The following is a 22,589-nucleotide window of genomic DNA, read 5'->3' as shown; positions in this document are numbered from 1 at the left end:
CTCTTACGTGGAGACCTGCATATATCAATCATGGTATTTCTAGGCTGCACAGTTCCTTGTCTGCACCGTGAGTTCCCCACGCAATCAGATTGCCTAAGCAGGCCTGCCGTACTTTTCTCCTCGTGAGAGAACAAGTTATAAGTTACCACACAGCTCTTTCTAAGCAAGTACATTTATTCTTAAAGTGAAAGCGTTACTGAGAAAACTCATTAAAAAGGATATGATAATGAGCATACCAAAGATCACTCCAACAAGGCCTGTGGCCGGTGAACTGTTCTTAAAACAGTTCTTAATACACAGGTTTCCCCTTAAGCCTGGGCCAGTCTCCTCAGATGACCTTCATCTTCTTGGCATTCCAGTTGCTTCCAGCGTAGGTGGGGGAGGAGAAAGGCAAAGACATGCTGCAACTGTTCCTTATTTTATACCCTCAGTCCATGTTCCTGAGAGACACTTGCCCGGATGTGTCCCGGTGAACTTTGCTGAGTTACAGTGATCAAGTAAACCCTCGTTGGGTGGACTCGGGCAGCTGTCGTTGAATTGTAAATCCCTTGATTATAACCCCCCTGCTGATGAATAGTCATGGAGCATCCTCCTGGGTAGGGTCTTTTGTATGTAACTAGGAAACTTACAGCATATTTCAGGAACAACCATACAGCAAAATCTCAACTTCATACGCACTAATGATATACATATTTTGACAGAACAATGGGTTTCAGCAGATCATGACCTTTCATAGGATCTCTCACATGACATACTTTGTATGAACTATCACAATATAGACATGATGAATATGGGGGGTTACTGGGTGCCATTCTGAGGTACAGAGTTTCACAGTGGGTAATTTGCATTCTCCTTTTCCTAGGACAACCACTCAACTGAAAGTTCAGTCTTGTCTGGCTTGTTATTTTAAGAGTCCTTTGAAGCTCATTACACTTTCCAGGGTTTACCTTAGTCCTGTCTTCCCCTTAAATAAATTACATACAATCCCCCGGTAACATATAAACATTTGCATTTTTAAATACAATAAACTCCTAAGATACTTAAACTTAATTGAGTAAGGTTTATCCAGGATATTGCCATATCTGCCACACCATCCACACACACAAACCCTTAACCCAAGTGTGGTGCTGGCCAGTCACTGAGGGGGAAGGTGGTAACAATAAGATGAATAGAGATAAGCAGAGAAGAAAACTTTACACTCAAGGCAGATGCAAGAGGTAATTCTCTCTGCAGGCTTTAGGCATGGATTCCATAGATTCCAAGGCCAGACGGGACATTGTGATCACCTATTCCGACCTCCTGTATAACACAGACCATAGACCTTCCCCAAAATACTTCGTAGGGCAGATCTTTTAGAAAAAACATCCAGCGTTGATTTAAAAATGGTCAGTGACAGAGACTCCACCAGAACCCTTGGTTGATCCACGTGGGTTTATGATATTAACCCAGCTCTCATGTTAATAGATCCTTGGGATACTAGCAACAAATGAAGGCAATAGAGCATGAATGTAACTACCAAAGCCCGAGAGCTCATGTGCTTTACACAGTGTGTCTGGTGATCAGGACGTTTTTGGGGGAAGAGGTGGGATGAGTTTAAACTCAGTCTTGCCTGGTTTTCAAAATAGCACAGATCTGGGTGACTTGCTTTATATTTCCGTTCACTTCTAACCTACTGGAGAGGACAATAGTGGTAGCCGGGGTGAAGACATTTGTCATAAGCATTTACACAGCATTTTCCAAATGACCTTCACACTAAATTTGCTGTCACCAGATGTGGGCACCTGCAAAACAAACTTATAGCACACATGGAGTAGCACTCCGAAGGGAAAGTGCCTAATGCAATGCAGGGAGATTTGGCCAGACAAACCCGACGGCGGCAGTGTTTGTTAGGCCAAAAACTTACATTACCTCTGGAGGAGGAGTCTGAAATCTACATAGCTGGCACTATGAAAGTGGCCAAGCATATGGAGCTCTGCCTTACCATCAACATCACTGGGAGCAGAGTCAGACCAACGCTGAGGGCTTTTGCGGAGCCCACCCATACAAACAGTTATATGTTTTGGCGAACACGTGTTTTAACGTTGCAAGAGTCTCTCTGCGTCCCGGCATTTGTAACCTTTTGTCTAGTTCCTTGAACGGAGATACTCATATCCCGATTTTCTAAGCGTGCCGAGTGCCCAGTAGCTCCCACCAGGTAGGCCGCCTATCTGGAAGCTTGGAGTTAGCCTCCTATTTTTGAGAATTCTGGCCTTTGCATCCAACAGCAGGTGCTTCTAACGTTATTTTGGAATGCCACAAACAGCAAAACAACTGCCATTTACCCTCTACCTGTGACCTACTAAAAAGTCTTGAACACCATGTGCCCCCTCTCTCTTGGAAGATTTAAAAAGAACATAATCTTCCCAGAAGTAATTTCCTTATTCTCGAAAGAGCCATTTAGACCCAGTATAGCACTGCTATGTGCACGGAAGAAAACAAGAACAGACTTTTGCAAACAAGTCAGATACTGTCTACTGGGACACAGTTTATGTGCCGTCACAGTTTTCTTTGATACTACCAGAAAGTTTAGTTTAGTCTCCAACAGTAGCAAAGCACCCATTTATTTCTGACTGGATCAAAACAAAACAAACACACAGGAAAACCTACACAAAGCCTTCCTGACTGATGTATTTCTGTCACAGATCAAAGATGTGCTTTACATTTGTCTGATCTCAGCCTTAGCCAACACTTTCTATCTACTGGTCACAGATAAGACCTGGACTAGATTTCTTCTGCCTGAAGTGGGAGCTACCTAGAGCTCGTTGGAAAAGTTTTAATCAGAATCGTTTTCTTTGGAAAATGCCAACGTATTTTGCAAAATTCTATCTGATAAAATTTCATGTGAAACTTTTTTCAAATTTTTTTTTTTAAAGTGTCAACATCTCATTTTTCCCTTTTCAGACAAAGATTTGAGTTTTGTTTCAAAGGTACTTATACAATTTTTTAAAGATGGGTTGAAATCAAAATGAAACATCTTGAATTTATTCAAACAAAAACGGTTTGCTCAAACTGAAATCAAGTTTTGCTAATTTTGTTTTGTGAAAAGTTTTGGCTTTTCATCCATACTTGGGACAAAAAATAATTCAGAAATCTCAAGATCTTTTTCCACAGGACAGAAAATCTGATAGTCCTTTGATTAATAGGAACCAGAATAACCACAACAGCAGCACTAGCTTCACAGTAGTTTTGTAATTAGGTCATTTTAAAGGGAAATTTCAAACACGCAATTTGTCTTTATCAGCAAGGTAGGATAAATCAGGTCTAAACTGCTCAGGAGACAGAGATCTCTTCTGTACATAAAAAACTTTTTTTTACACAACATATCAGTGAGGCAAACAAGAATTCCATCCCAGGACTATGTAGCAATAGTTTCACTTAAGCTACACAAAGCTTCAACAACAAATCAGCAAGTGAACGCCACAGAATTTACTGCCAGCTCTTAAAAGTCCAGAAGTTTGAAGCAGTAAAAGCTCATGCCAGTTAATTCAGATTAAACGATCCCAGTGCAGAGGACCAGCCCCAAAAAGTCTGCACCACTTAAGAATTCAAAACGTAAGCCTTGTGAATTTCACCTTAACCGATGAGATAATGTGCTGCATTTGATGCACGAGAAATGTCGCCTGGGAGCTGAAGATTTGCAAGAGGACCCTAAGTCGGTAAGCTATTATTCCAATCTTCTCAATTGGGGGAGGGAGGAATAGCTCAGTGGTTTGAGCATTGGCCTGCTAAACCCAGGGTTGTGAGTTCAATCCTTGAGGAGGCCACTTAGGGATCTGGGGCAAAAATTGGTCCTGCTAGTGAAGGCAGGGGGCTGGACTAGATGACCTTTCAAGGTCCCTTCCAGTTCTAGGAGATTGGTATATCTCCAATTATTACCTTTTTATTACACGTGCTCAGCTCTGCTAGGGTCACGCTGGTTAGCAGGGACGACGGGAGGACCTCGGCCTCAAAGCTAAGAGCCACGACCACTTGAGGTAAAGTAGTAGCTCGTTAACTGTGAATAACTATCAAACTGGGGCCAGTCACTAGATCAGGGGTAGGCAACCTATGGCACGTGTGCCAAAAGCGGCACGTGAGCTGATTTTCAGTGGCACTCACACTGCCCGGGTCCTGGCCACCGGTCCCGGGGGCTCTGCATTTTAATTTAATTTTAAATGGAGCTTCTTAAACATTTTAAAAACCTTATTTCCTTTACATACAACAATAGTTTAGTTATATATTATAGACTTATAGAAAGAGACCTTCTAAAAATGTTTAAAAGTATGACTGGCACACGAAACCTTAAATTAGAGTGAATAAATGAAGACTCGGCACAGCACTTCTGAAAGGTTGCCGACCCCTGCACTAGAGGGAGACGTAATCGTTTGGACCAAGCTAGTGAATCACGCTTGGAATTTTTGATTTTCCACAAGCACCGTCTAGTATAACTTCACAGACTGATCAGCACAGAGCCTCTCCAAGTTACCTGCAACAATCCTGATTATATTCGCACCAGGTTATAGTCGCACCCTGGTTTATCAGCTGACCAAGATGCCCTATCCAGTAGGAACGTTGTGGGGGAGAAGGGTCCAGTACCGGAGGTCCAGGACCCTCCAGAATCTCTCTCTTACGTGCAGTGGTATCTCCCTCCCAGGTCCTACAGCTGCCAAAGTCACCAAGCCAGACAAATTAGCTCATTGGTGGCTTGGTGCCTTAGAAGCCAGCTTTCCACAATGCCCAGCTGCTGGAGTGGAGGAAGAAGTCATGGCTCCTTCTGCCAATGGAGCACCTGTTGGCATCTCCCAGGAAGCAGGCGCAGGAGGCAGGCACTCCCTCCTCACAGTCAGTGCGGTTGCACCTATGTGCAGCCGCAGGGGAGTCAGCAATTTTCTGGTGAGAGTGGTTCTAATGTGGTTATGCTGGTTTCCGGGTGACAGCCAAGTAGCGGCTGCTTCGTGCATTCTACAGAAACGCCTCCTTTCCAGATGGTGCTTTCATACCAGAGGCCCCCGAGCCCACAGCCCCATACAGATTGCCCCAGCCTTTCTGGCAAAGCCTCACCTTGCCTCCCGCATGCATGCTGAACTCCCTTGCACAGCAGTACCTGGATCCAGGCTGCGCTAGCCGCTTCCACCTGCTATTTTGGCCACAAGGGTCCTGGCAACATCTCACTCTCCCCATGGAACTGTAGCATGAGCCACGCAGCTTGGTACCCGCCCTTTAAAAACCTCCCTATAAGTTGCTGGGCCTAGTGGTGACCCTGTCTCCACATTTCCATGTCTGCATATTTTAAACCAGTTTAAAAATAAGCCTGGCTAAGATTCCACTTCACAGGGCTGGGCAGCGTCTCATCTTTCTGATCACCGATTAAGCGGGTGTGCTCAACTGCTATGTACTGGCAGAATCCCAAGCAAGCCTATAGCAGATACCAGTACCAGCAGAGAACACGTATGGGGAAGAGAGGAGAGACAGGTTCCTTTGCATCGGCCTATTGTGACATTAGCTTATTTTCAGGGTACTGCACCTTTAAGTTTCTTCAGACAGACAGCTGCTTGGAGACACGCTGCCATTTTGCAAGGCAAAGCTGACACAGCATGTTCCGGAAGGTCACACGGCTCAAGCACTTCCACGAAGACTTGATTTATTCTCTTCTCCTTTCCTGGACAGAATGAGACTCTAAATGGCAGTTTGCGTTGCCAGCTCTTGCGGTATTGGGTGTTTTTGGTAAAGCCCCAGCTCCTGCAGTCATGTGGTTATGTGAGAATCTCAGCTTTCATTAAAAAAACCACCACCACCACAAACAAATCTAGCTCTCCTGGGTTTGGAGGAAAAATATGAGGGGGGGGGGAAGCCCCCAAAGGCTCAAAAATCAGAAGGCAACTCAAGAGAAGTGTTTTTAAAAAAATTTACGATTTTGGGAGCCTGATTTTTTGAGCTCTAGAGGTTGGCAATAAGGAGCTCGTGGCAGCTTTGGGTGTATGGGAAATAAGCACTTGCCACGGTGTCAACCAGTTACTAAACAGGGACAACATACTCAGTGCTAAATAAAGACACGGAAGCCAGCAGCCATGTCCTACAGAGGCCCATCCACACGCCCTTTCCTTCCATGTCTCTGCTGGCACTCTAATAATTCTGCACAGACAGACTCCATATTGAAACTCTGCAGAGTTCTCTCCATACAACCACAAAAAAGTCCACCCATATCATAGGAACGAATGTGAACTTTATAGTCTAATCTCGCACCTCTATACAGGCTATTATATGATTTGAACCAGTTTGGGATGTCCTTTTACATTACAGTCATGCGCAGACACTTGATCAGTTATGTAAGGAGTCAACTCTGCAACGGCAGAACTTGAAGGGAAACTGCCAGGTGTAAATGTATAAATAATATAGGACTTCCTTATTTGAGTTCCTAACAGCACTCAGAGTTATTAAAACTGATTTCAAAGACAGATTATGCTTTTCTCCAATAAATGCCATGGGCAGCGTTGTTGCCAACTCCCAGCATTTTATCAGGCGTCTCATGGTTTTTCTTACACCCCTACCTCCCGCAGGGATGCTATTGGAGAACTTCAGATTTCACTGACCTAGTTAGTTCTAGCCCTCCTGACTGCGGAGCAAAACTTGAAAACAGGACTCCGAGAGGCTCAAACCTGAAAGTAAAACAGCCTAAATTATGACGACTTTTTAAGTGTAATAAGAATATTGAAGCAAATCGCATAATTTTTGAATGCCTGAGGTTGGCAGTACTGCCATTGACCCAGAATGAGCGAAGTACAAAAATCTGGTGTAAATAGTCACGTTTACCTATTTTAGGCCAATTGCTAGTGCGTTTCCCTTAGCAGGGAACTGCAGATAACGCAGGGAAATGTTATTCCCCCCCCTGCCTCCACATATACCTTTATTTATTCATTAAGACTCTCAACAGAAGCATTTCTATTGATGATCAGGTTTTATAAGGCCCTGACTGTGTCCCTTTAAGCCAGGGGTTCGGGACCCCTCAGGGGGTCACAAGGTTACTACATGGGGGGGTCGCGAGCTGACAGCCTCCATCCCAACCCTGCTTTGCCTCCAGCATTTATAATGGTGTTAAATATATAAAAAGTGTTTGTAATTTATAAGGGGGGTCGCACTCAGAGGCTTGCTGTGTGAAAGGAGTCACCAGTAAAGAAGTCTGAGAACCACTGCTTTAGGCTTCTGCCAAAGGGCAAAAAACCACTACCAAACGATTGCAATCTCCTCCCATTGCCTCATAATGGCCTCTTTCGTTATTGCCAATTTGCCATCAAATCGGGCACCACATGTTCTCGAGAACGATCGTCCTAGATAAATCTTTGACACTGATGCCAGGGTTACACTGGAAGCTTGCCAGGATAGTAATGGCTGATAGAAGTGTTGCCAAAAAGTCACACCCCCTATTCCGGCAAAAGTCCTAGTGTAGCGGCAGTTATACTGGCAAAAAAGATAGCTTATTTCACTCAGGGAACCAGGATAAGCCATGCCAGCAAAAGCACATTTGCCAGTATAAGCGGTGTCTCCACTGGGAAGGTTTGCTGGTATCAGTATACCAGATTTTTATTGTTGCTCTGCACTGTATACCGGTGTAGCTATATTGGCAAGACTTTGCTAGGTGAGACATGGCCTTAGGGGCAAGTTACGGCCAGGCCTGTACTAGGTGGAGCAAGCAGCCCTTCCCTCTCCCCTTCTCCAGGGGCATCGCACAGGCAGTAGCTACAGCTGAGCTGCAGGATACGGTCCAGCCAACGCTTCTGGAGGGGCGTGTCTGGCCAGGGATGTACCTACGGCCCCACCACTGCATAACAGTATGGGAGCTGTACTGGGCAGGAGTGGGGGAAGCAGGATGAGGGCATGGTTTTTCTGGGGATGAAGCAGCTTCCCAGCATGCTCATTAGTGCCTTCCCTAGGCATAACCCCTCCTGGCATAGCATCCCCTGGCTCATCCCAGCCCAGTTCTGCTTTGGAGACGGGAGAGTTTTGCCCTACAGCTCTTCCAAACTGGTTCCTCAACTTCCGATGTTCCCAGTCCCGCAGGCCTGGCGTTGCCAGTTCTAATAGGAGCCTGGCACAAAGGTTAGGGAAAGACCCCAAACTTCCAGGCCAGCCTTTCTCCAGCAGGCACAGCTGTCGCCCAGGACTAGGGGATGGCTCGTTCTTGCCCTTGGAGCTCTGGGCGTTGGTGTAGAAGGAAGCAGCATCACCGGCATTCTAACTGGTCAAGGGACCACAGCTAGCTGCAGGCTCGGACACTGAGAACCTGTCCGAGCTGCACTTCAGACATGCTTGGGCTAAGGAGCTTGGTTACTTACCGTGAAACAATGCGGCTAGAGTCCTGTCCAGGAAACGCCAGCGCCTGGTTTTTACTTCAAACGTCTTCAGCAACAGCCATGTCAGCTGGAGCTGTCAGATGCCACATCGCCAGCTAGCCTGGGAGCAAGCCAAGTGAGGGATTGGATGGGACACCACCAAAGCAACAAAGAGGCACTGCAAAGAATGGCGCTGGTGACTCAATTGGGAGCATCTTTTCCTCAAGGCAAGTCCTGCCCCCAGTGCACCAGTCTGGCGTTTGGGGTGCTGTGTTTCAGAGAGCCCGACCCTATAGGCTCCTTAAAGAACCCGTAACCTTTGCCACAAGGTAAGGTGTAAGGACTCTTGAGTGCTGGTCAAATTCCAGCTTGGGTAATGACAGTCTGGCTCCCTAAATCCTCCCTGTAGTTTTCATTGGCTCTAGGATCATCCTTCACTTTCCTGTTGTCAGCTGCTTTTTTATTGTTGCTGTGCACCATTATGCAGATCCCACACTTCACCTCAGAGGTGGCTGCATTTTGATGGTAGGTGAAGTTAGCCCTGTGTAAAACAGCAGTGACTTACGGCTATAGGGGGACCAGGGCCACCAAGACCGTCTCTCCCATCCCACTCACCAACAGCTTCTTTTCCCCAGCACTCCAGCTGGTCTTTGCTCTTGCCCATCTCCACTGAATTCTTGATCTTCAGAGGGAGGCAGCCCTACCTAACCCCCTCACCCACAAAGCTTGGCAATGCTCCCATCTCATCTCCCCAGCCAGCCCACTTCTGACCATGGAGCCGAGGTTCCCAAGGGTCTTGCGCCACGTTCTCTCCCAGGGGTGTCTCATTTGCACTGAAGTGCTGTGCTCTCCATTAGGCGTCACTGTCAGAAGAGATTGTTCAGAAGGTTCTCAGCTCCCAGAGCTGGTACCAGAACGTAAGGAGAGCAGAACTCCCATTTCAGCACCTAATAAGTAGCCTGGTTTTCCAGAGAGCTCAGCATCCTGCCTGCTGAGCAATTCTGAAACCCAAGCCCCCCATGAATACTGAGGGGTGGTGGTGGTGGGGTGATGCTGCATCTGGTTCAGGGTTCCTAAGCAGAGTCTTCCACATTGAATTCTGCTGTCTTGCTCTCTTGCAGCTGAGTCTCCAAGAAGTCCAGGAAGGTTCTAGCTTCAAAGAATGATGAATCGCACCCAAAGAGCAAGGCAGGGCACTGGCTTAAGGCCTGATGGCCACAGCATCACCGCTTCGTCGAGATGCTGAGGACTCGCTAAAATCCCCACTGGGACACCAAAGAGTTCCGCAGGCAGGTCTGCAGCTTGCTCATATAAAGGAGTTGGGGTGGATATGAGGAATACCGTCCCCTTATTCCCACCCATCTAAAGACCTGGGTTGGCATCTACCTGCCCCCTGGCTTGTGAGCTGGGTTGTGAGCCGAGATGGCACAAAAAGGCAGCCTTAAAACTGAAGAATAAATTGGAAGGGGAAAAAAAAAACCTCTTGTGACTCATAAAGAGCACCAGCTTCCATAGCTCCAGGGAGCACTTACACCTGCTGACAAGGTGATTAGCTACAAGCGAGATACTCTTAGGCCAAACATTCACTGTTGCATAATCACATTGCCAGCTAATGTTGCCATTGCAAAACATGTGTATATAGTGCTGCGAGGCCACACTGCTCTGCCTAAACAGGCGGGGGCACATTCCCTGACCTCAGGAGTTTATGGTCCAAAGCAGATTAGTTATCAGTCATAGTTGCATGGAAAATTAGCACAGCTCCAGCATTTAACAGAAGGATTATACACCAAGATTGCAGACTCAACTCCCCCGCCTCAAATTCACACATACATGCTATTTCGTACGGGAACCTCACAACTATCCAGATATGCTCCCATCTCTGTGGTATCCAAGTGCAACTCACGGGCATTAGTATTTTCAATGGTCCATTAAGGGTTCCCTAATATTGCAAAGCTAGTAACAAACTAGATCCCGCTAACTCTCTCAACTCCAGATTAAGTATATTGCAGGACAGTGAACTGGGTTTCTGCTCTCCTTCCACCCTTCAGCTGATGTGTGTGTTTTATAGCCACTTATTTGGTAATTATAGTCCTAAAATGACAGCTGGTTAGTAACAAGCGAGGTACAGGGTACATCTGGAAGAGGCAGCTTGGCTTGAGGGATTAGAGGTTTCCCTGTAGCGTATCTATCCCACTCATCAAAAGTTATTACAGTAATTAAACTCGCAAGGCACCGGTCCAGACAAAGAACCCTGAGCCCAAAAGCTGTTAATTCTAGAGTCCTGCATAAAAGACATATGACATGAGTGCTCTCCCCCCATTAATAATGTTACTAAATTAGTTTATAGATCCCATTGTCCCCACACATCAGGATCTTTTAACTCAGCCTATTAAGTTTGAGCTGTAAACTCCAATCCAGCTCCAGAGTTTACGTTATTTCAGGGCTCAACCCTGCTAAGCACCGTTTTCCATATGATTTTTCTGATTCACTATTTAAAAAACACTGTTGTGAAGGAGCCAATCTCCCTTCACTCCCCAGGCACAGACTCCAAAGCCCGTCCGTGAAGAAGTAAAGTGCGTTATCTATTAACCAAAGAACCAACAGTTTCTTCTAGTGCGCGGGGGTCGAGCCAGAAAACTCCGAGGAGCCGCCTGTCAGCCCGCAGGGTGCTGACAATGCACAGGGAGCGTAAACCAGAACTCCCCGCCCGAGTCCGACAGGGCAATGGCAGGATTCAGTCTGTTTTGCAATGATTTCTGGAGGGGAGGCGGCTGCTGGCTGAGGTCTCCGACGCACGCAGCGAGACAGGGCGCCTCGATCTGAGCAAGCAATAACAAGCCCCCGAGAAGTGTCCCCTAGCCCCACTGGAAATGGAGGGGCAGGGGGGGCAGATCCCGCAGAGGGGAGATGGCACAGCCCCCTGGCTGATGAGTCCTTGCGCTGCTGCAGCCTGGCTCTCCGCAAGCGGCAGCGCGGGGCGACAGGCGGCTCGTCCCAGCCGGGGATGGGGCTCGCAGCCTGGTCCAGCAGTGGCCGGGCAGGTGGCCCCCACACGGGGAGAGGGGGGGGGGACGCTTGTTCATGTGGATGGGGGGGTCCCCCTTTCCCCAGCCCCCTCTGGCCAAGGGAGGGGACCTAGGAGAGGCGAGCGCCCTGGATCCCACCTCCAACCCCCCGCGCCCAGAAACTCACCGCGGCGCAGCACCGTCCCCAACGCGCCCCGGTGTCACTGGGGCAGGAAGCGCCGCCTGGCATTTGGGGCTGCGCTCCTGGGCTCCTCATTGGCTCTTCAGGTGTGTGTGGGGGGCGGGGGAGGCACTGTGGGGCCAGCGGGATGCTGGGAGATGTAGTTTGCAGGCCCGGAGTGGAGGGGCCGGGCGGGGGGAGCCGGGGAGGGCGGTGCGCCTTGGGGCGCTTGGTCCTGCGCCCTGGGAAGCGGCCGGGCTGCGGCGTGCGCTGTGCTCGGGGCTGGGCACGGTCCCCTGCTGCCATGTCCCAGAGCCGGAGCCTCTCAGCCAGCCCAGCGCCCTGGGGCTGGGGCAGGAGCCTTCCCTGCAGGGCGGAGTCCCCCCCCATCCTCTCCCCCCTTGGGAGGCTGGCCACTGAGGAGTGAAGCTGCCCCAAGCCAGGCTTATCAGGCAGCCCGGGGGTCCCAGCAAGTGAAATAATCCCCAGGGCAAACTGATTATAGCGCTGGGCAGTGGGGGTGCACTGGGCCGTTGTGTAGGAGGGCGGCAGAGCTTGCTCAGCTGTGTGTCATAAGCCCTCTACTGCTCACAGCGAAGGGAGGTTCTCCTGTAGCTCACGCAGGAGGCGTTTTGGAAGCAGAAGGCCGCCGCCATTGCTGCAGGGGGTAGGGTGGGGCGCACACGGTCGCCGTTCTAGTAGCGGCTAAAGGCCTAGGTGGTTGTGAGTCTTTTACGGGGTCGGGCTGAGGAAGTGGAAAAGCCACAGGATGAGGTCACCGCGGAGCGGAGTGTGGGAAGTGAATTTGCAGGCAAGGCCAGATGACGCCTGTTCTGGGCCCTGGACATTTTATGGCCGTGATATGAGGCCCCTCTGCCCAGCTCACAGGAGGGTGGCATGGACCCCCCACCCCCCTTTTCTCCCAAAGAGCTGCAGCAGTGCCAATGGGATCCCTTTCTCCCCTCCAGAAATGGCAGCAAGGACCCTCCCAGCACTTTCTCCCGCAGCCCAGGTGCCTCTGCTTGACCAGGGGGGCTGCTGTACTTTTTGCCTCGGAGTCACCTGTTGGGGTGGGGTTGGCAGGGTCTCCAGAGCCGTGGGTGCTGGCGAGATCAGCCCATAGAGATGAATGGGGCAATTCACCCCTCTGAGGGTGATCTGTCTGACTCCCTGTAAACTTCAGCAGCCTTCACTGTGTCTGTTACGCTCCCCTGCCTCAGAGCCATTGTTCCAGATGCTCTATAGACCCCAGCATGAGTAACAGCCAGATCACATTTTTGAGTATTTCCTCCCACTCATTAGGGCTGGAAACTGTTTTCCCCCCTCCCCCAGGAAAGCTGAGATTCTGAAGTAATCCCAGGACTCCAGGACCTAGTGCCCTAGGCCTGGGTCTGTAGCTCCGTGTTGCCCTGTGTTGAAATTAAGGCACATTTAAGCTTGGGCTCCATTGGTTCTATCTTCCAGTTGAGTGTTCTTGTGTGCAGATAGAGGGACACGTAGCTTGGAGGCACCACCCCAACCAAGCATGCTTAGAAGTGGCCCTGGTCAGCACATCTGTAGACAGACACGCAGCCTTCAGCCACTGATGTCTCTGCCAGTCTGTTTCCCGAGGACCAGATCCAATAGGGATGAGGAGTCCGGAAGGGAGGAATAAAGGAGGAAGGAAGGCAGGGGAGGTTGCTCCCTAGCCTCGGGAAGTGGTGAAAAGGTGCAAATCACTCAGACAGCTTGAGTTAAACATTACCCCGTGTAACCAGTTGACCTAGATGGAAAGGCAGGGCAGCAACAGGACTGGGAACAGACCCGGTATAAATACGCTGGAGTGACTGAAGACCCAATTTCACTAACAGGGCCGCCTCCTGTTATATATCTCTGTACACTCCACAAGGCCGTTCTGCAGCGGTGTGAGCCGCTGACAAGTGAGTAAATGGAGCTCCAGGTGATACAGTAACGCCCTCCTGACTTCCACTTATGTGCCAGATAATCCCAATGCGGCTGCCAGTGCACAGATCCTGGACAAGCCAAACCAACAGGCTTCCTGCATTGAAAACACGTTTGAAACACTATGGAACTGGTGCCTTTTTCACAGCTAGCTGCGCGGGATGTACCCACAATGCGATTCATGGGCAGAGCTCTGCACCAATAGCATGGGACATGTAGGTGCCTCACCTATACAACGCAGCAGTCTCCAGTTTTGGCTTAGATAATGTCACCCTGGTATTTGCAGTATTCCCTGCACCAAGGATAGGAAATATGGCAAATCCCAGGAAAACACCTGAGCCACACAGACTGACCCAGTGTGTGTGTGGTGGGGGGTTTCATGGAGGTTCAGGGGTCTGCCCACAGGGACCTTATCAGCTGGAAAGCTTTAAGAACGACTGGGCGTGTGTTGTATGATTTATTATTGGAGTACCAACAGAGTGCCCGGTGCTGTACACGGATCCAGTCCTGCAAAGACACATGCACAGTCTCACTGATCAATGGAATTAACCGTACAGTGCATAAAGGCAAGCGCGGGCATTGGTCTTCATGGGACGGGGGCCATGATACAAAAATAAAGACAGTCCCTACTCTAAAAATCTTACAGTCTGCCAGCCAGAAACAGAGGAGGCAGGATGCAGTGGGACCCTGAGGAGGGAATACACGAGATCGTTAAAATGGGTCAGATCTTTAGCCAATCAGTGTCAGAGTCAATGGCGCGAAGTCAGTGGCGCTGGGATGCTTTAAGCTAGCTGAGGATCTGGCCCAATGACTCCAGTTGAGCTATGCCAATTTATACCAGCTGAAGATCCGGCCCAATGATCCCAAAGCAGCGACACCAATTTAGACCACCTGGCCCATTGACTTCTGTGAAACTATGTTGATTTATGTCAGCTGAGGATCTGGCCCAGAGATTGGACCGGTTCATTCCCTGAACATTGCAAAGCAGTGAAGGAGGGACTTTAACGTAGGGAGGGTGGTGGCACAAATGTTTGAACAAATATCTTTTTGATACACTCTCCTGAAAATACTCTTGTGTCAATTACAGGCTTCACGCTGCCCTCTCCACTGGACCACGCTGCCTCTCATACAAGGTTCCAGTTCCACAATAGCTAAATCCATTTTCCGTGTGGGCAACACATTGTGTGACCGCTATTAAAAATATTTCTTCCCTACAGGGTTCCTGGACTGTCCATGCGACCCAGTGGAGCAGGGGTTCCTATTTGCGTTCGTAAAGAGAATTTGTAAGAGAACAGCTTGTTGAATACATTAACATGCGCGCACGGAGTTTGCTGTAACATTTTGCAGGCATCAGTCGTTCCTATAAATGGAAATATTGATTTCCCAACGGGAAGTGGGCAGCTGAGTGTGCAACAAATCTGTGGTGATCACAGGATGGCTAATCTGTGGTTAAAGCACTGTATAGTCAAATTCTGGCTCTGCCACAGCCTCCCTGTATTTGACCTTGGAGTAGGCAAAGCTGATCAGTGGCAGCTGTGGGTTTTGTAAATGACCGGTAAGTTCAATCAGCAATCAATTGCTGCCCAGCTATTCCTGGAGACAGAAGGAAATGCTGAGACCACTGCCTGTTGTGCTGACTCTATTGTCTCATTCTTTGCCTGTTCTCCCCCGTCTGTCTGTCTGGATCCCTCTGTTGTCTCCTGTCTTAAATTGAAAGCTCTTTGGGGCCTGGCACAATGGGGGTCTGGTCCATGCCCGGGGCTCCTAGGTGATACAGTAACGCAAACAAATATCCAGGTCCAGTCCAGAGCCGCCCCAAGCAAAAAAAAAAAAAAAAAGCTTCCCCAAGAATGGATGGAATGCCGCCCCTTAGCGTGTGCCACCCCAGGCACGTGCTTGCTCCGCTGGTGCCTGGAGCCGGCCCAGTCCAGGTCACCCCAGGGAGGACTGTTTTCCTGGCTGGTGGCTGCCTAATGAAGTGTGGAACCCGGGCGAGGACTGAGAGCTTCGTGGCCAATAGGAACCGTCATTGTACAAGCAATTTTGATAGTTGTGAGTTTATTTAAATTGATGCAAATTACACATATGCAGATTAGGCGCCTGATCTGGAGAGGTGCAGAGCACCTGCAACTCCCATTAAAACATGTGGGCATTGCTGGTGCTGGGCACCTAGCAGGATCAGCCTGTGGGTCACACCCAAGGGAAGTTGTTACTAGTTCTGACTGTAGTGCTAAAGGTGTGCATGGTAACAAGACCCAGTCTGTCCTCTGAAGACCTGACTGTCTGAGGGCCTGATGCTGCCAGGATTCATCTTGCCTTCAGTGAGCATGAAGGTCTTTCAGCACCTTCAGGATCAGACCCTTTGCCAAAAGCTGTGATTCTGTTCACGTTGACGTCAGTGGGAGCAGGCCAGAAGGTGGGTGTGGCGGGGACAGAGCTCCCAGGGTCGCTGATACACACTCACTGTCCTCGCTGCTTCACAGCAGAGTCGCATCCCTGGTCCCCCTGAGCTGGTCCTGGAGGATGGTGTCCTGCTCCCCAGGTAAACACACACTCATACACGCTGCCTGAGTGCTAACAGCCCGTGTAGCTCACACAGGGTGTCCAATAGGACACAGCATGATGGAGATGCAGAAGGAGCCTGCTGCCAGTGGCCATTAGAAATCTAGCCTGCCGGGCATTAACACTAGGATGTTGCCAGGAGTCTGGCCCTGAAAACCCACAATGAATAAACATCTTTATAGGATATTCTCCAGCTTCACAGGCAGGGAGCAGAGGCCGCAGCACAGCAGATGGAAATCTGACCTGTAGTCAGGTCTGTGGGCTGCCCCACAGCACCAAATGTAGCGAAATTGTTTACCACTGAGCAGAGATGCACCTCTGTTATGCTGGGATGTAGAGGCCCTGCGGAAACAGATATAGCTCTGCCCTTCGCCCAGCCCAGGGCAAGCTATAAGGCACAAAAGCTACAATGCTGCTTTGTTTTTTGCTGTTTATGCAACAAGTCCAGGATGGAGAAACTACACCAACATGGTTGCATTCCAAATAACCAAAACATCCAAGGCCTGGGAACATACATACGCCGGCTCCTTGGTGGTTTCTGATGGCTTCTAAATCATAGCACACTGTGAGCACCACTAGTCTGCTCAAGGGATACCGCTCTATTCCTATAAACTGCACACGCACAAATCGCTTTCAACTATGTCAGGTGACTCTTCATCGCAAGTGAATGCGTCTTTAAATGTGAAAGCCGGAAATCCACCAAAGGTACTGTCAGTGACTGACAGTCTCGGCCTAATGGTTGGAGCAACAGTCAGGCCTACCAGTTGGAGCTGAATCCAGATGGGGTGGTGTCAAGGCTGATTTCCCACTCTGGCACTTTGAGTGCAGAAGGTGGGGGCCTGCAAGGATTCTAAAAATTAATACTGGCCACTCCAGGCTTGTATTAAACTCCCAGGGTTACAGCTTCTCTCTGACCTTGGATGGGTAGATGCTGCCACCACCCAAATGCAAAAAAACCCCTTTGAAACCAGAAAGGCACACTTGGGAATTCCTTCCTGTGGGGTACCCTCAAGCCTTTTCCCCGCTCCTCCAGGGAAGAGCTGAGAAAGAAAAACAAAGGAAATCAGCTGTTGCCACCAGCTAATTAAACAACACATGCACAAACCTCTTAGGAAACCAAAAATCCAATCCTGTTCTTAAAAAATGGAAAATTTTATTAAAAACAAAAAGAAAGAAAATACATCTGGAACTTAGGCTTTTGCTAGATTTAAAAAACCCACTTACAAAAATTAAGCATCAAGCTAGGTCTCTTGAGGTTTAGCTTAAAGGTTACAAGCAAAACAAAAGCATTTGGGGTTAGCACAGAGAAGTCCACAAGCCAATAAGAAATAAAAGAAATAACCCTAATCGCATCTTTCTAGACCAGTGGTCCCCAACCTTTTTGTGACCAGTAGCACATTCATGTTTTCAGAAGAGTGTGGCGGGCGCCAACAATTTTTCAAGGCTTATTTTGTATTTGTACATTAAATAATACAAAAAAAAATTAATATAACATAATATATGAATCCAGAGAGAAGAGAGAAGCCGGAGAAAAGCCGCGAGGACAGAGAACACCGGCGCCCGCAGCCCTGGAGTACTCTGTCGTCAGCAGGCGCGGGGCCCCAGATTCTCTTCTCTGCTGGGCACTAGGTGGGCCTCGTACCTGCCGGGGACCGAGATCACCAGCGCCTGCAGCCTCAGAGTTCTCCGTCCCCGGCAGGTCCCCTGCTGGGCCCTAGGCGGGCGCACATAAATGCCCCGGCGGCGGGCGCCATGGCACCACGTTGGGGACCACTGTTCTAGACATTCCCTGATTTACTTACCTATTTGGGGTTTTAGATGAGTAGGTTTGAGGTATGATTTGATGCTTTTTCATACCTAGTTTTAAAGCTGCTTACACATTGCTGCTGTGTGTCTCTGCTCTCCAGAGAACAACAGACACAAAGGGGAAGTTTTCTCCCCATTTTTAAAAGTTTTAGCCTTCCCATTGGCTCTTCTGGTGAGGTGCCCACTCCCTTCCTTTTACCTATGCAGGGAGACTTTTTAACCCTTTACAGGTAAAGCAAGTAGAGAACAGCCACCAAGAGAGACTTTATAGCTAACTGGCTGGCTGGGTGTCCATCAAAGGGAGCTAACCCCTCCCCCCAGCCGGTGTCGTGATCAGGAGGTGTAGCTGAGGGTCAGAGCCGGGGGTCAGAAGGCAGGAGGAGCCGGGTGCTGGGGCAGGAACAGGTCCAGCTAGGACAGGGACTGCAGCAGGACTAGAGACAGCGGGGACAGGGACAGTACCAAGTGCAGCTGCCGGCAAGGAGCCCGTTAAGCAGCCACGGGACTGCGGCTGCTACTGAGCGTAAGTTTCCGCCTGCCAGTCAGGTAGCGCAGTCAATCAGACAACTTCCATCAGGGCCAGCTGCGCTCATCAGGTTGCCAGGAGACTGGCTCTGTGGCAGGCTGGCCCCTGGTACAGACAGATGCCTGAACGCCTTCAAAAGCAAACGCCTCGGGAAAACACGAGCTGGCGAGTGGAATGAAGTGAAAACAAACGCCGAGATTCATCAGCGAGTGCAGCAAATCTGTAAAGTAGGGTGACCAGAGAGCAAATGTGAAAAATCGGGACAGAGGGTGGCGGGGTAATAGGAGCCTATATAAGAAAAAGACCCAAAAATTGGGACTGTCCCTATAAAATCGGGACATCTGGTTACCCTACTCTAAAGTTACCCAGAAGAGAACATGGAAGTACCTGGGATGTGGTAAGACTGAAGCCAGAGCGTCTGCCTTGGCAGGGGTTTCATTGGGCTGCTGGAGCAACACACCGACGGGGACGACTGAAAGAATCGCTCCATCCCACTGTCCTCAGAGAGGGAAAACGTGGGGGAATGAACAACACAGAGGACATGTAACAAGCTGCCCAAGATACCAGGTCGGAGGGGCCTTGTTTGGGCCCTGCGTGGTGCTTAACGACGCGGGAAGGGTTCAGGCTCATCTTCATGATTCACCGTTCCCCAAATCCTTGAATTGCAGTAAGGACGGCAAGACACGAGACAGAAGCGGAAGGGAGTCAATCGTGGGTCTGAGGGGAGGGATGAATGAGGCAAGTTATTTACAGAATCAAGCTGGAATCAAGAACCTGTTGGCGTGAGAGCTTCTAGGGCCAAACCCAAAGCCCACTGGACTCTGCCAAAAGACTCCCATAGCCTTCAGTTTAGGCCCTTAATGAAGAGCATGATAGACAGGTGCATTCTGGGAGATGTAGATCAGCAGGCCCCTCAGATCCACTCTCTCAGAAAAATTTCTGAAGCAGATTTTGCCTTGGGACTGTCACAGGAAAGGCTGCAAAATACTTCCTGCTCTCTACTGCCTCACTAGGCACTGCATATGTGTATTGTCGTGTTCCTATGTGATTTACGTTGCCCTGCTGCATGGTGCTCTCTGGTTAAAGGATCGGGGAAGGTTTCCAGTAGCTACTATTTTAGTTGTTTAATAACACCAAAGCATTCCCTGCTGCACCTTGGCCTCCAGAGCTTGGCTTAGAACGAATAGCTTTTTTCCTTAGTCCAGTGCAGTTGTTCAGTTCTCAGAGGCTAACTTGGCACAGGCGAGTGAGTTATAAACAGCCCTGACTGTAAGTGATGAACGTGTTTATTGTCTGTTGGGCCGTTATCATTATCACGTCTATTTCTGGCTGCGTTAAAGTGCTGTGCCCCTGGCAGGTTCTTTAACAGCCTGCCCCAGAGACTTTTACTTGCAAAAGGTGCCAGGCTGACAGCCCCGGACCGTGCAGTGGGTTTATTACAGAGCAGGTGCATCCCAGGTGAGCAGCAGCCTACGCAAAGGGAGCCAGTGACTCTTTTACTGCAACAGAGAAGAATCTGCTTGCACCTCCAAGTTTCCTTACAACACCCCTCTGAGGTACAGGATCCCCATTTATGGGGAACTGAGGCCCAAGAGACAAAGGCCCAGATTTTAAATTTTAGGCATTGCACTGCTCAGCACTGCGAGGCCTTTAGGCAGCTAAATCCCATTTCCAAAAGCGACTTAAGCAATCAGGAGCCTAAGTCACTTCTGAAAATGGGCCTTAGCCTAAGTCACTCAGACCTTGCAACACTAAATGGAGCAATGGCAAAACACCTTTAAAAATCTGGGCGTAAGTGACTTGCCCAACATAACGCGGGCAGTTTGTGTCAGAGCAAGGGACTGAATTCAGATCTCCCAAGTTGCAGGCTTTCACTTTAACCACTGGGCAATCTTTCCTCCCTACATGAGCCATCAGGACTGACCCTGGCAGCATGGACAGTGGGATGGGTAGGGGTTAAATCAGGGGTCGGCAGCCTTTCAGACGTGATGTGCCGAGTCTTCATTTATTCACTCTAATTTAAGGTTTTGCATGCCAGTAATACATTTTAACATTTTTAGAAGGTCTGTTTCTATAAGTCTATAATATATAACTAAACTATTGTTGTATGTAAAGTAAATAAGGTTTTAAAAATGTTTAAGAAGCTTCATTTAAAATTAAATTAAAATGCAGAGCCCTGCGGACCGGTGGCCAGGACCCGGGCAGTGTGAGTGCCACTGAAAATCAGCTCGCGTGCTGCCTTCGGCACGCGTCCCATAGGTTGCCTACCCCTGGGTTAGAAGCTTGCTCTGAAGTTCCGTGTGCTGTACCTGTTCTGTGGATAAAGACAGCACTTCAGATGCCTGGGCTGGTAAACCCACTGTGGGGAACATACTGTACCATGATCAGGTCAAAATTCATATTCTCCAGGCAATTCACTGTTCCCTCCTTTGTCTGTGAAGTGGTATTTCCATTATCACTGATCACGGCTTCAGAACTCTAATGTAAAAATGCTCTGATTGTCTTTGTATCAGCTGCTGCTCAGCAACCCCCGCCTGTGCCACCCACGTCTAATTAGCAAACACTGGAGATCTTCAGATCCACTCTGGTACGTTCCAAACCCCCTAACTGGTGGCTCTGTACCCAGTGCTGGGGCTAGCCCACTGGGGGCCCTAAGCAGGAAAATTTTGCCCCCCAACACATAACAAAAAGCAAATAGGGGTCCCCCTTTAGCTGCCCAGGGCCCTACGCAATTGCTTAGTCTGCTTATGCCTCGCCCTGGCTCTGAATGTACCTTTAAAAGACAGCATGGTAGAGCTCTTCTGAATCCCCGCCCTTGGGAGTGCATCAGAGGGGCTGGGAGAGACGCCTCGTGTGGCCCTATAATGAAGGCTAGTGTGGGCCTTGGTTATGATCCTGCACGGCATGGAGGGAGTGCGGCCATGTTTGCTTCTCCTTTGGCTTCTGCCCGATGCGAGGGGCTGAGTGTATTTAGACTCCACTGGCTGCCCTCCACACGACCTCCCAGGAGCAGAAGCCCAAGAAGGGCTGGCTCCTCTCCAGGGGTGAAAGTCACTTACAGGACTTACCGGTACTGCAGGAGTCCTGAGGGGGCATGGCCTCACCCAGAAGAGGCGGGGCCTCTCAAGATTTAAAGGCCCTGGGAACCAGCTGTGGCTGGGAGACACAGAGCCTTTAAATCAACCAGGGGCTCCCAGCTGCAGAGGTGGCTGGGAGCCCCCCGGGGCTCCGGGGCAAATTAAAGGGCCGGGGCTCTGGCCGCCAGGGGGAACCTCGAGCTTTGCGGGGCTGGGGCAGGGATTTAAAGGGCCCAGAGCTCCTGCCGCTGAGGGGAGCCCCGAGCCCTTTAAATTCCGGCCCCAGCCCTGCCGCCAGAGCTGCGGCCGGGATTCAAAGGGCTCTGGGCTGCCCGCAGCTGCAGGCAGCCCAGAGCCCTTTCAATCCCCCCGTGGAAGTCGATGCGGTCCAGCACGGGGTACTGGCTGTTGCCGGTACGCCATACCGGCCCGTACCGGCTTACTTTCACCTCTGCTCCTCTCACTTCATCACAACGTTCCCTCTGTGGAGGTCCCATTCAGGGGCACAAAAGAGCATTTGGCCAGTGAGACGCGTGTCAGTGCTAAAGCCCCAGCTTAGCCAGTTCCCCCACATTCATTCCCGCCCCTGCTGCCTGGAACCCCAGGAGAGATGTGCTCTCTGCCCATAAAAATACCGGCTGGGCCTTGCGCTTTCCTGTAATGTTTTCATGTTCCTTTAAGGACCTTATGCTGAGAGGTCTCCACGTTCTTCCCCCAACTCCACTGGCTGATGAGGGTGCTCAGCCCCTGGCTGAATCAAGCGCTTAATAAGCAGGTATATTAGCCAACCCCTTTTAATTACTCATCCCTGACAGCAGGTTGATCTGAATGCTGGGCTGGGGGTCAGGACTCCTGAGTGCCATTCATTGTCTTCCTGGAAAAGTCGCTCCCCCGGCTGCGTGTCTCAGTTCAGTGGAATTAATACCACCCTAACTCACAGTGGGCTTGGAGTAAGGGTCTTTCATGCAGAGGAAGGGGCATCAGTCCTTATGTGCTGTGTGGCTGTGAGGTATGAAGAAGCAGGATGTAGGCAGGGGTTCTGGGGGCAGAGTTAAGGTTGGTTTAGCCAAGGATGACTCAGGCAACCCTGGGGCCTTTGTCAGAGCCACTTAATTGGATGGCTCCCAGCTGCAATGCCCAAAAAAG

General features: G+C 49.7%; 1 protein-coding gene across 1 annotated transcript in view; it reads right to left on the bottom strand.

Moving 5' to 3' along the window:
• The window catches only part of LOC123372384 (myogenesis-regulating glycosidase-like), a 32,737-nt gene extending 21,088 nt beyond the window's left edge, over positions 1-11,649 (bottom strand). The window contains exon 1 of the mRNA XM_045020444.1: positions 11,538-11,649. The gene's annotated coding sequence lies outside the window, so the exon portion shown is untranslated. The remainder of the gene's footprint in view (positions 1-11,537) is intronic.
• Between the last annotated feature and the right edge of the window lie 10,940 nt (positions 11,650-22,589).

This window comes from Mauremys mutica, chromosome 6, assembly GCF_020497125.1.
Source record: "Mauremys mutica isolate MM-2020 ecotype Southern chromosome 6, ASM2049712v1, whole genome shotgun sequence".
NCBI lineage: Eukaryota > Metazoa > Chordata > Testudines > Geoemydidae > Mauremys > Mauremys mutica.
The sequence above is the reverse complement of the archived record's forward strand: the minus strand, read 5'-3'. Positions and strand labels throughout refer to the sequence as shown.